Genomic DNA, 12,329 nt, shown 5'->3' with positions numbered 1-12,329 from the left:
CATTTCTGTCCACTGCTCCTTCTGTTGGGTCCCGTCTCTCCTTTCTAAGGGAAATCCAGGCCAGGGGAGATTGTCCGTCTGCACCCCTTATTCTGCAATCACCCCTGCTCCCTAGCTCTAACCTAAGAAATCAGGATTCGACCTGCCACAAGCAGAGATAGTCCTTTGTTGTTATACAGAGAGGTGATGGGGGAGGGTGTGCACTGGGGATTAGGGGAGAGCCTGGAGGCAATTCCTTTCTTATTGGGGCTCAGTGGGGAGGGGTGCTGGGGTGGGATTTTCACCTGCTCAGAGCCTGCTCCAAGTTGCCTCCCACCTGCTGGGCAGGCCCAAAACCAGTTTGCAGGGTCTGTGGGGGTGGCTATCCAGCACACCTGGGTCAAAGGACAGAGGGGGGAGGGGAGATCTTTAATAAACTATGGGTGCTCTGTGCCCTGCACATAACCACAAATGCACAAATGTGGGGAGGTGGTTAGGTGAGTGTGCACAGGCCTCGTGCACACTCAAGCCCATGCATGCCCACACAGGAAGCCATCTCTCAGCCATTCATATAGTTCCATAAATGATCACAGTCAAACACACACACACACACACACACACACACACACAGCCACCTCACTTGGCTTTTTCTCTCATGGTTGGCTCAGCAATACAGAGCTTGTTTAACATGCATGGAGTCTGTGCTTCCATCCCCAGTGTGTGTGGCACCTGTAATCCCAGGACTGGAGAGGTGAAATCAGAGGGTAGGGAGTTCAAGGGCAGCCTGGACATTGGACTTTATCTCAAAAGCACAAACAAGGGCTTGGTGTTTAGCTCAGAAGAAAGCCTGCCAGAGTGTTGGAGGTCCTGGGTTTCATCCTCAGACTGGACAGTTATAATTCTTGCTTTTCCAAACTAGGGGACTGTGTGCTGTTACTGTGAAGGATTTATCCCCCATCCCACCCTAAAACGTCGTGGTCCCTTACATTTATCACCAATAACTTCATCCAATCACAGAGCACGTGGCACTATGGGCAACTTTCCAAAAGTCCCATTCTCATTTTTACAGTTCTGCCCATTTGCCATGTGTTCCCACCCCAGGGCTTCTGACCCTAAAGGCCAGATGCTTCTCTATCTAGGGAAGGAGCTATGCTGTGATGGCAGGACTCTTGCAGCTTTAGTGGGTCTCTTCATACCCACAGGATAATACCAGTAGCACAATGCTCACCACAGCTGGAACAACTAGTAACCCACTTCCTCAAGACTTCCTTGGACAAAGGCAAAAGGGAAGATGCCCAAGGTTGGGAGCTTCACTCCTGTCCCCTCTCCCTCCATTTACTAGCTGGCCCAGTCTCTCTCTCTTCTCCTCCCTCCCTCCCTCTCTCCCTCCCTCCACTGGCTGGCCTTGTTCCCTCCCTCCCTCCACTGGCTGGCCCTGTCCTCTCCCTCCCTCCACTAGCTGACCTTTCTCAGTGGAGAAACCCTGGAGAAGCTGCACCCTGACCCATTCACATTGAGTGCGGCTATGTGTTCCTGTGCTTTAGGCCTTGTGGGAAAACCTCCATCCACCGGCCTCTTCTCTGTGGGGCCCTCGCATCGCTCCCCAGCTCTGTCTATAGGAATCAGAGCCACTGGGGATGGCAGTACCTGGAACACAGGTGCAAGCTTGCTGGAGACTCGGCCCTCCATCTGTCAGTCCCTGCTTCCACATTTAAACTCCATCTGTGCCTGGACTCACTCGGGGCCCTGAGTAGCATCCGACGACCTCCTGAACTTAGTCCAGCTTCTCACAGAAGGAATGCTGGGAGCCAGGAAAAGTGAGTTCCCAATCCACTTGTAGCCCATTTCTTTGGGGGAAAAAAACTGCATTTACTTACTTACTTACTTATTTATTTATTTATTTATTTATATTTGTTTTTTTGTGAAGGAGACATATTCAGAGGTCAGAGGGTAACTTTCAGAGCTGTTTCGCTTCTGCCATATGAGCTTTAGGAACCAAACTTGGGCCTTCAGGCTTAGTGGCGAGAGCCCTTCCGAGCTGCCCCGTCCAATTACCGTTCTCTTCTTTCTTTTGTAAGGTGTTCACCATGATAGCTGGAGAGAATTCAGGACTTGCCAGCACCATCTGTGGAACAGAACAGCAGCTGGGGAAAAAGGTACAACACTACCTTTGGTTTTCAACTGGGGAAATGAGAACACAGAGAAGTTAAGCACCTTGCCCAAGGTCACACAGCTACTAAGTGGCAGAGCTGGGATTCGAACCCACATTTATCTGGCTATAAGTCAGGCCTTGGTATCACCAAGACAGCCAATATCTTAATCGTTAGATGTTAGTCCCTCCTGAAGGCAGGGACTGCAAGAGAGGCACATTAAGTTCATATACTTGTTAGTTTGTGTAAGGGCGGCAGCAGCCGGGGCTCCTGGGAAAGCGGGGTGATGTAACCACTCTGGTCAGAAAAGGCCCTCCTAGTGGGTGTGTCATAAACCAAGACTCAGTGCTGAAAAACCTGTTCAGTAGTGCAGATCGTCCAGAATGAGGCTAGAGCAACTCCAGCGTTTCTAGAAACAGAAAGAGCCAGGGACATGGTGATGGGAGAGCTCAGTGGTAATTTTAGGGTCTTTCTCATGCTGGGCTGACCTCTTCAGACCTACCTCCTTGCCCAACCCTTTATGTCTGCTCCCAGAAAGAAGTGGGCTGAGAAAGGAGGCAAGAGCATACCTGTTCTCCTAGAGGGCTACAGCCTGTGACCCAGAAAGGTGGCTTCCCACCTCACTCCCAGGCCCAGCTTCAAATCAGAGTGAGAGGGAAACCCTAGTTTTATCATTTCCTGAGAACCCAAGTCACTGGCCTCAAAAGAAATGGTCCCCACTGAGTGGGGACAGCATTCCTGTTTCGAAGGGAAGAGGACCCCCGCCCACTAAAACCTCTAAGAACCTACCCACGCGGACCCAATATCTTCCCTTTCAGGACATAAATGGTGTGAAGGGTGTTGGGTATTCAAGATAGGTACTGTGTGCCCTTGGGCCACAAGCACAGCCTCTCTGAACCTCTGCTTCTTCGCCTGGCTCATGACAGGGGTGTTGAATAATAACTCTCGCCTTGTCCGTGTGACACAGGAACCTTTCAGCCCACACTAATTTCCCATTTTCCTTGGGGACTAATTTTTCAACCCCGGGAAGCTGGCTTTGGCACTTCTGATGAGGGCTGGCCCGGGTCTGTGAAGGGCTTGTTAAAATCCACCCAGACTTGATTGCCTGCCTGAGATCCTTCCTCACCTCTCCTTCTGGGGCACTAATCCCAGGCCCTTCCCCTTGTCTTTGCATGGTTCCCACTGTCCCTCTGCACTTCTGAGTCGCAGCTTCCTGGCCCAGGTCACCGAGCAGGGGGACAGGGAGAGGGTCAGGATGACCTCCGGGCTCTCTGGGATGTGGTGCTGGGTGAGGGGCTGTCGTGCTCGCTCTTCCTAGATGTGGAGTGAGGGCTTTCACACTTGTCTGAGCTGACTCCAAGTGTGTGATCACTCTCTTCAGGTGTCAGAGCGGCTGAGAGATTTGCGATATGCCTGGTTCCTAATTACCTTCCTCACTGTGCTCCCTCCCCTCCCGGCTCTTCCCAGAGCCACTTCCTCCTCCATCACCTTCAGCTGCCAGGTCTGTCCTGCACTAAGACTAAGACAGGAAACTCAGACCAGGTTGCCTCACACTGGCTTACTAAAGTCACAGAAGCCTGGTCACCTCCCAGAGGACTTGTTAAATTGCAGAGGACAGGTCACCTCACAACAGCCTGGTTACCTCACGGAGTACTGGTCACCTCCCAGAGGCCTGGTTACCTCACAGAGGCCTGGCTACCTCAGAGAAGCCTGGTTACCTCACAGAGGCCTGGCTACCTCAGAGAAGACTGGTCACCTCACAGAGGCCTGGCTACCTCAGAGAAGCCTGGTTACCTCACAGAGGCCTGGTCACCTCACAGAGGCCTGGTTACCTCACAGAGGCCTGGTCACCTCACAGAGGCCTGGTTACCTCACAGAGGCCTGGTCACCTCACAGAGGCCTGGTTACCTCACAGAGAACTCTTCACCTTACAGAGCTGTGGCTATCTCACATAAGACTGGTCACCCCACAGAGGACTAATTACTTCACAGAGGACTGGTCACCTTACAGAGAACTAACTGGCTACCTCATAGAGGCCTGATCATCTCAAAGAGGCCTGGTTACCTCATAGTGGCCTGGTTACCTCACAGAGACCTTGTCACTTCACAGAATACTGCTCAACTCACAGACCTGGTCACCTCACAAGGAACTGGTCACCTCACAGAGGCCTGGCCAACTCACAGAAGTCTGGTTACCTCACATAGGCCTGCCTGATCATCTCACAGCCCAAAGACTGGTCACCTTACAGAGGTTGAGTCCTCTCAGAAAGAACTGCTCACCTCACAGAGGCCTGGTCACCTCACAGAAGCCTAGCACCTCACAGAGGCCTGAACATCACACATAGGCCTGGTTACCTCACAGGGGGCTGGTCAATTCACAGGGGACTACTGGTCACCGCACAGAGGCCTGGTTACCTCACAGAAGCCTAGCACCTCACAGAGGCCTGAACATCGCACATAGGCCTGGTTACCTCATAGTGGCCTGGTCACCTCACAGAGGACTGGTTACCTCACAGAGAACTGGTCACCTCATAGAGGCCTGGTTACCTACCTCACATGCCTAGTTACATATAAAGTGGCCAGAGGCCTGCCCTTTACAAAAGGCTTATCCCAGGAATGCAAATACAGTTTAGGCCTTAGCAGCAGCACCAATCACTGCTTTAAAGGAAAATTGCCAGCTTACCCATGCCCATGCTGACAAAGAATTCAGAAAACATCCTGGTTCTGAGTCCAAAAAACAGACTCTCTTCAGAAGACGTGGAATCAAAGGACTGTAGGAATCGTAGGAGCTCTCCTCACATGCTCATGACAATTGTGTTCATTCAGTCTCCATAGCTCCTCCCCAAATACCCTTCTTCTTGCTCCTGATTGGAGGTACTCACACCTGCATCCTGTTTACGGAACTAAGCTGCGAGCACCTGGAACCAGAGATTGGGTGGTGATATTTAGTCAACACTGACTCTTTGACGCAGTAGAACCGGTCGATAACAACACATGGTAGAACCATCTCCAAATCCCTCTTCTCGCACTGTGTGACCCTTTCCAAGTTCTTGGATTTTCTGAACCGAGAGCATAGAAGGACTGACCGGAGAGTCACACTTAGAAAACCAGCACAGGACAATCCACACTGTTGGTGTGACTTGTTCTTTCTGCCTAGCACCCAAGGCAGCACCGAGATCCCTCATGAACAAGCTCTGCCTTGGAAGCATCCCTCCAGTGGCTCTGGTTCATTTCAAGGCACCAGAGTAGAGAGAAACAAGGAGTTAGACCCAGAGCCCAGGTCTCCAAGGTCAATGGTGTCTGAAGGTTAGAATGTACAAGAACACGGTGCCCAAGGCAGAATCAGTGTCACTTGGATGAATTCCAGGCTTTTATCACAGCTCCTTCAGGCTCCTATGCTGTTTAAGTGGGAACGATGACAGTAGCTGCCATGGTGGGGAAGCTCTGGGGTCAGATAGAACGTTCAGACCAAAATTGCTGAGCAGAATGTCTGGTGATTCCTAAGCCCTCTGTTGATTCTGACACCCCACCCCCAACACACACATCTACCCACACACACATACACATATCCACATACACAAACACACACATACACATATCCACATACACCACATACACAAACACACACATATGCACACATATATACACACAGAGTCATGCATATAAACACACAGACACACATACACGAGACACACAAACATGCTTATCCCACAGATGGGACACTTAAGCCCAGGGAGAAATGGTAAATGTCATGGTATATATTGGCTATAAGCATGGCTATATTGGCTCTCCCTGATACACAGCTAATCTAGTCTTGGGATATCTTGTGTTCTGGCTAGCTCTAGAGTGTAGAAAGAATCTCTCTCTCTCTCTCTCTCTCTCTCTCTCTCTCTCTCTCTCTCTCTCTCTCTCCACTTTTTTCTCTGCACAAAGACTAACATGATTGGTTTTGCTGGGTACAGTCGAATAATCTACTCAAGGTCACTTAGTCCAACTGAATGAAGCCTATGTCCTTTGCGTACTGAAAGAACACTGAGAGCACATGTTCAGTCTGTATTTACGTATTTACGGATCACAACGTGGCAGTTAGAACAGAGGTATCAGGAGCGAGAACCCTGGCCAAACTTCTGTAGGCAACTCTAGTAGAGCTGCTGGTGACCCGTCTTGCCTTCAGACGCCCAACGAGGAAAATAGTGAGAGAATCTTTCATAAGCATCACCTGTTAATAATAATAATAATAAAAGCAAGTGGTCAATGAGCTGAGGCAGGAAATAAGAGGTGGGACACTGGCGGGAAGGGAGAGGATTTTGGGACACAGCAAGAGACATAAGAGGGATGTGGGGAGATGAGATGGGAGATGGACTGGGGAAAACAGACATAAACTAGCAAGTAGATGAAACCAGAGAGACACTGAGAGAGATGCCAAGAGAGACACTAAGGAGAAAAAAAGGAAGAAACAGGCCAGGACTGAAGTAGAGGTAACTAACAGAGTGGTAGACATACAATAGTTTAAATAGTTTAAGTAAGTTAAGAGCTAGTCAGTGAATAAGCCAAAACTATGGGGTAGGCATTTATTTATAAGTATTTAGCCTTAGAGTTGTCATTCCAGGAGCTGGGGCTGGGAAAAAAAAAAACAGAATTTAATACTATTTTTATTTACAGATGGCGCCCAACATGGAGTGCCACCTGTATGCTTTGATTTTTTTTCTTCCAAAACCTACTTTATTTAGGGTTCTTAAATGCTGCAACATCCCTTCTAGCCCACCAACCAGAGGTAGGGGAGAAAGATGGTTAATAGGACAAGGGAGACATGGATGAGAAGTAGTTCCATGGGGCTGATTCCAATCTTCATCAGGATATCAGCAGTCAAGCGCAAAACTTCAAACACAAATCAGCAGCAGCAGTCCAGCGCAATAGGCAAACATCAAACATAAATCAGTAGCAGTGGATCAATCCAGAAGAAACCTCGAGGCTCCACCAAGTCAGCACGAGTGTACAGAAGCAAGCATCCAGAAGCAGCTGGTATAGCAAGAGAAGGCCTTTAGTGCCTTTCTGTCTATAAAGTCACGACAAGTGAAGATCAGTGAAGACGAGCAAAGCGTTGCAAGCGAACCAACACGAGGACGTTGTCACTGTCTGTTGGGTTATGCTTATACTGTTTCTGAACATCATGCTTCCTCTCAAGTGTGTCTGCCTCAACAAAACATCCCCTCACATGTCTGCTTCAGCAAAACATAAGACAGCCTCCAAAAGAACAACATCACATGGCACAACCGAATCTCCAAAGAAACGAGAAGTTCCCCACTTCACTGGAGAACTGGGAATCTATGAAGTTCCCACAGAGGTGAAGATAAGGCTTCTGAAGGCTTCTCTAGTTGCTACTGAGCCCACACGAGACGAGACCACAGTTGCTGGACTGGATCAAAATCAACAGGATTGGAGAGCCTCACATAGTGGGTAATGTGTTGCAGGTTTGGCCCCAGAGCACTGTTGTTAGGTAGTTGTGGAACCTTTAAAAGGTGGAGCTGACTGAGAGGGTCCTGTTGGGTCCCTGAGAAACCTACAGAGACTGGTAGTACCAAGAAGTTATCATAAGAGCAAGCCAGCCTCTCCTGTTTTCTTGTTTGAGCTTCTCCTTGACATATTTCCATCATTGCCAGGCAGTGAGGTGAAGGGAAGGACTGAGTTCCTCTACACTGAGCTAAGTGCTTTTACCCTCCCTACTTTATAAGATAGTCAGTCTCTGGTGTTTTGTTACAGCATGAAAAGTCAGATTAACATAAGGCAATTCATCTACTCCAGGTACCTCTGGGTTTCATTTCAAGAGAGGTACCAGGAACTTTGGGACCCCATGTGTAGTTAATGACATTGATGGTCCAAGCCACCACAGAAATGAGGAGGGGACATGGGGTAGCTTCCCTCACCCCAAATCACATTTCAAAAATACTATTATGCTTCTTAACAAGGTAGACCATTGTTCATTGACCTAACAAGTAAATCCAGTCAAAGAAGGAACTAGGAAACAGCACAGGCCCTCCTCAGACAACCTGATTTGCTCAGAGGAATCTAGGGATCGGGGAGGTGGGGGGTGGGGTGGGAGAGAAACGGTAGAGGAATACCAATCCCGAGGTCCTACCAGCTCTAGCTGAGAGCAGAACACAGAAATATGTTATATGAAGGGATTATGTAATACCTGAATTTACATCACTTTCAACCCAGGAATAATGGAGTGGGGGTGGGACATTCTTTGGGTCTTGGCCAGTGGGAGAGGTCAGGAGGATTGGCAAGAGAGTTTGAAAACAGGATCCTAGCCAGAGAGACTGCCTTCCCAGACTGGGGAACCTTCCAACCTTTATCCAGGATGGAGTCCTCACCAGCAGGATGAGCACCATCTCCCCAGGTATTTTATCCCCAGGAAGGTGAGGTGGTATCCAGGAGCATGGGGACAGGTAGCAGGTTTACCTGTCCTTGGTGCCACACTTACTGTTCATCATGAACAGTATGAATGCATTCCCTCATCAAAGGAATTAAGTGTAAATATCAAGGCACAGTGCTTCGGAAGAGCCAACTGTGTCAGGGCACATCAGCCCATGCAGCGTCTGTGGACAAACAGCCATTTGAGAACAATGAATTCACTTAAGCTCTCATTAAAAAGAATGTGTGTGTGTGTGTGTGTGTAGCCTTATTTATTTCTTTCATTTCCGGTCCCACCGTTCACAGGCAGACACTTAACGTTTCCTTAGCAGCTCTCTGCCGAGACTGCTATGTGGGGGCTGTTTGATTTGTTTTCATAATTTGGGTCAGACTTTTAGTAACCGCTTTTGAAAGAACTGCTTGTGACTAAGAGGCTCGTGATGTGGCATTATGGTTTGTAAACAAGCAGCCTCTTTCTCTGTTGTTTTCTCAGAATCAAGACAGCCCCGGGGGCTGACAAGATGCTTCTGTAGATGTAGGTGCATGCCACCAAGACTGATGATCTGAGTTCGAGTCCCAAAACCCACAGGGTGGAAGGAGAAAACTGACTCCACAAAGTTGCCCTCTGATCTCTTTGTGTACTTACACACACACACACACACACACACACACACACACACACAAATATTATTTTTAACATTTTACAGGCAGAGTCTGGTGGGACTGTGAAAGGTATGCTGGTCCCCGGTTGAGAGAGGTTGAAGCCCCTGTGACCCTAAGGGACGGTTGGCGCTTCCCTAAAACTCCTGAAATCAGGCTGCCATCACAAGCCACGTCCTTCATAGATTCAGAGCCATCAGTCACGCCCCAGGCCCCTCCTCCACAGGTGAAGATGTGATCACAGGTCACACAGGCTCAAGACAGATCTTCATTATAATGAGGTACCTAAAGGCCTGGAGGCTTAGCCAATTAGACTTTCTTCCCAGACACTCCTTCCTGCAAAAGGTATCTAATCACAGGCCCACCCTGAGAAGTCGGGGTACGGTTTTACTCATCCACCTTCCGCCATGACAATAAACACCTTAAAACCGTGGACTGATTCTTCCCATCTGGACCTGCTGTAGAGAAGTCCTTTGCCCACAGAACTGCCATCTAATCTTCCGTAGAAGGCCTCTCTATGTCCCCAGCTGCGGCCACCATGAAACCCAAGCCTACAGCCAACCACCAACAAGCCGAGGACTTCCGCCTCGGGACCAGCCGGAGCTCTCCTCTTTCCCCTCCACCCCAGGCTAGATCCTACCCGAGGGCCCCCACTTCAGCTCTTCTGGGGCATCCAGCATCCAGCAGCGCCTGGGTGTCCAAGAGCCTGGGAACCAGGTGACCCCAGGCCAAATCGCAGGCCCAGGAACCCCAGAGTCAGCTCCAGCTGCCATGTCTCTGTTTTCTTGGACTGTGCTTCCCCGCCCCACCTAGTGCCTGACACCAGCCCAGCATCCTGCCTCCCCCAGTGGCCTGAGCCCTGTAGCAGAGCCCCACCATGTATCCAACAGAGTCTCAGTATAACCCAGGCCATCCTGGAACTTGCTATGTAACTGAGGTTAACCTTGAACTCTCGATCTTCCTGACTCTGTGGGACCTGCACCTCACATGTGCTAGGCAAACACTTCCAGGGAGGTACACTCTGACTGCAGGTGTGTGATTCCTCCTCTGTATAACAATGCTCTAAAATCTCTATGAAAATTCTGTCACCATGCTCCCCTCGACACATACTCAGGCATGTGGCTGAGGTGGGGGAAGGGAGGGAAGCTGCTGGCTATTAACTAAGCATCACCTCAAGTCGCAGGCCCCAGGATATCTCCCTCCACATCATCAGTCCCCACACTGTTTGTATCAGAGAGCCATAGGAGGCCCTGTGGAGAGTGATGGGAGGGCTGGAGGAGGGCTCAGGAATAGAGAAAGAGATGGTGCATGGGACGGTGAGAGCCCAAGACAGAAAAACTGCCAGGAAAGGGTGTGGGGAGTGAGGATGGGGATGTGAGAAATGGAGATGTGGGTGCTGCTAACTTCAGTTTCCTCCTTGGAGGGATGCGCTGAGTCAAATCTGCTGGAGTGCAGGCCTACTGTGTGTTGCACCACTGGTGGGGCTCGGGCTCAGAACCACACCCTGCTCCTGGGAGAAATTGGTTCCGAAGGGGATGTGTGAACCTCAGTCACTGTGTGAATTCAGGGTCTGGATGGGGACAGGGTCTCAACCCCTGGGGGAAGCGGGGAAGCAAGGTCGGTCGGTCGAGGAGGGAGAGAAGCCAGAGGGCAGGACCAGAGCTCTGGCGGTCTGCATGCATGGTGGAAAAGGGGACCAGAAGGAAGATGGGGAAGAAAGGGACAAACTGGCAGCCAAAGGGTGCTCCTAGAGCTACTGAGATGGGGCATGCAGACAGAGAACTGAAGCCAGCCAGGAACCGGGATGGGACCTGGCTTCTGCCTCTGGCATCTTAGAGCCTCCTTATATCTCACTTCCTTGCTGGCATCAAAACCCTCAAAGCTCACCACACTGTACCCTACCTCAACAGTCAGTTTTACCTGGTACCAGCTCCCCGCCTGGGTCCCATCTTCACCCCACCCACCAAAGTTCCTGCCCACCCTTTCTCCCAAGACAGGTCTCTGATTTCTTCATGAAGACAGTTGCCCAGAAAGAGAAAAGGGGGAGAGGATTCCAGGAGCCATACAGGATGAATGGAAACTGCAGGCAGGAGGACCCAGACCCAGATGCCAACCTAAATGAAGCTCAAGAGCCTGGCATGTCTGAAACACACTTTCAGGCTCCCCTCTCCTGGGTGGTAAGTCCTCTCTACAAAACCCTACCCCCATCTCCCACCCATCCCCAACCCTTCACCTCACTACAGTCAGCCCCCATTCTAAATAGAATCTGGCTTCTCCAGCAAAGACAGAGCAGAGTGTCCTGGTGTGGGAGAGGAGCAAGCAGATTTGAACCTGAACCTGAAAATAGAACCAGGAGGCTCAGGCACAAAGGAAGAAGGGCCATCTTAGTGGAGGTAGGGGTACAAGGGGCAGGGTTACAAAGGGACCTCCAGATTCAGGATCTGAGCTCCCACTCAACTCCCCTTTGGTCCCCTCTGAAGATCCACCAGTTAGGTCTGGAGAAGATGGGGTTTAGGGAGGAAGACATCCATCGCAGATCACACAACAGTACTCCCACAGCTCTTCACTCCCTCATTGCTCACTCCAAACCTTGCCCATCTTTCTCCTGTCTCTAAGGCCCCACCTCTCCTTTTTCCCTCCTTCTCCCTCCTTGCCCAGAGCCTTTGCCATCGCCTTTTGAGACTATGGGTAGCATGTCCCAGATTCTAAATGCTTGGCTCTGCCACCTGCCAGTCCTTACGTTCCTTTCCCTCATGGTGTCTCTCTGTCTCTGTCTTGTATTTCTGTCTCTCTCTATGTCTCGGTCTCTCTACCTTTCTCTGTGTCCATCTCTGTCTCTTTCCCATTCCTCTCCCGAGCTCTCCCCTTCCCCAATCACATTCTGACTCCTGACCCTCTGTGCCTTCCTTCCCCCTTTCTCCTGGCATGCATACCCCTCCCTGGCTTCCATCTCCCGGTTCCTCCTCCCTCCAAGGTCCTACTCCCTTCCTTCCCTTTCTGTCACACAAGCCAGCTCCATACACACTCACTCCCAGTACTTATGTGTGCAAACTGTCACACACTCATACATCTGGGAGCACATTACACCCTCATGCAGATGCACACATCCCACCTCATCACCTTACAG

The sequence above is a fragment of the Micromys minutus genome, assembly GCF_963924665.1.
Source record: "Micromys minutus genome assembly, chromosome: 29".
Classification (NCBI taxonomy): Eukaryota; Metazoa; Chordata; class Mammalia; order Rodentia; family Muridae; genus Micromys; species Micromys minutus.
Note: the sequence above shows the minus strand (reverse complement) of the source record.